Below are 2,047 nucleotides of genomic sequence, written 5' to 3' on the forward strand. Positions count from 1 at the left end.
TCATAATTGTTTTATTTATTTATTTGTAAGAGTGAGAGAGAGTGTGCACAGTAGGGGGAAGCACACAGAGGGAGAAGCAGGCTTCCTGGTGAGCAGGGAGCCTAATGCGGGACTCAATCCTAGGACCCTGGGATCATGATCTGAGCCGAAGGCAGATGCTTAACCAACTGAGCCACCCAGGTGTCCCTCATAATTGTTTTAATGCTCATTTTCCTACCTGTGAATATTACTTATCCAAAGTCACCATATCAGAAGACTTCTAGTACTTAGTCATATCCAATTCTCTTCCCCTTCTGGACTCACACAAGGCTGAGACTTCCTACCATATCACTATTTTTGGGTAATGGTTTGTGAGAAGAAATGATGAAGTATTTAATTGCTGGTCTGAGACCCTTCAGTGCTCTTTCCCATGCCTCAGCAACTAAGGAGACATCAAGTTCCAGATGGTGTAGCTGCAAGATGGGGAAGCTTTATAACCAGGGTCCCCATGTGGAGAAGCACACTCTGCCAAACCATGAGAGCAATGTAAGCTAGAGTGAGAAACTTTTCTGGGGTGAGCTACTGAGATTTGGGGCTGTTTTGTTACTGCCTATCCTAATTAAAAATCCTAAGAGTCAAAAGAGCAAAGGAATTGGATTCAGAAGATCTGGATGACATCCAACTTAATAACTTTGTCAACTTGCGTAAGTCACTTAAATTTGTTGAGTTTCAAATGCTTCCTTTCTAAGATAGAGATGATAAAAATATTCTCTATCTACTTGAAAGAGTGACTATGAAGATCAAATTGCATAGTGTAGGTTGAGTCACTCTACAATTTATATTCATAAATGTGGCATATTTTTTTTACTTCTTTGATATTGTGATTTTCTGATTAAGGGAACTTCTTTTCCTCATCTCCTACATTCCATGTCCATAGAAAAAGTAGACAAGAAGACCAAATTTAGGGTGTAGGAGTGAAGAGGATGCCACTCTTTGTTTGTTTTAATCTATTATTATAGGCATACTGTGGCTCCGGTAATTAAATTCAAGATTTCTTAGAATCAGGTATTTCAGATTCAAGTTCACGTCCATGACATCCAGCTCTATCAAATTTCTCTGTATGTTTTTCCACTTTAGCTTCAAGCATCAGAAAACTAAGATACTGTCTTTAAAGGTGCAATGTAGAGTACAAAGTAAACTATGTGTTCAGAGAGCATCAAACCAGTTTCTATTATTTCTTAGATTCTTTTTCTTAATGCTTTAAAATATCTGTTTAGCAGAAAAAATATGGAACATTTAATGAATTTGTGTGTCACCCTTGTGCAGGGGCCGTCGTAATCTTCTCTGTATCATTCCAACTTTAGTATATGTGCTGCCAAAGTGAGCACTATTTCTTGGATTCTTAAATCTGATTACCCAGTCCAACAAAAAAAGACCAGCAAAGCCAGTAGGCATTCATTGGACATCTCTTTTACTGATTGGGCACAACAGAGGAGAGAAACCAACATACAATTAACTTTCTACATTTTGAGCTATGAAATTTGCCCATGTTTTGTTTCCTCCCCACATAAAAGATGATGGGGCTATGGTGTGACTCTTCAAGTTATCACCTGATCTCTCCACTGAGTAAGCAAAACAGTGCAGTCATTAGAGAGACACTCTAGGTAGTGACTAAAAGTGGGCTCTCTGAAGCCAGACTGAGTTCCAGCTTCACAGCTAAGTTACTTTGAGCATACAACTTCTTTATGCCCCAGTTTTTTTCCATAAAGAGGATATAGTAATAGCACATAATTTACACAGTAGTTTTAAAAGTTAGTGAGCTAATATATGTAGTGTTTAGAAAAAGGCCCATGACCTAGTGAACACTGTCTGGCTTATTTAATACTGTCTCTTTGTAATCAAACTCCAAGCTATTCTAACACAATTTGAAGGAATGGGATGCTCTAAAAGATGGGGGTAGTTTGTGGGAAGAGAGAAAACTGAGTTTTTTTAGCAATTTTAATGAATATGCTGAAGCAACAGAAGATGAGTAAAGATGCTGTTATGAACATTTTATGATCTCATGATT

General features: G+C 37.9%; 1 non-coding gene across 1 annotated transcript; it reads right to left on the reverse strand.

Annotated features, from left to right (window-relative positions):
• Positions 1-1,260: 1,260 nt before the first annotated feature.
• LOC113928113 lies at positions 1,261-1,367 on the reverse strand. Its single transcript, XR_003521796.1, has one exon. It is a non-coding gene; the product is annotated as a U6 spliceosomal RNA (small nuclear RNA).
• Between the last annotated feature and the right edge of the window lie 680 nt (positions 1,368-2,047).

Source organism: Zalophus californianus, chromosome 7 (assembly GCF_009762305.2).
Source record: "Zalophus californianus isolate mZalCal1 chromosome 7, mZalCal1.pri.v2, whole genome shotgun sequence".
NCBI lineage: Eukaryota > Metazoa > Chordata > Mammalia > Carnivora > Otariidae > Zalophus > Zalophus californianus.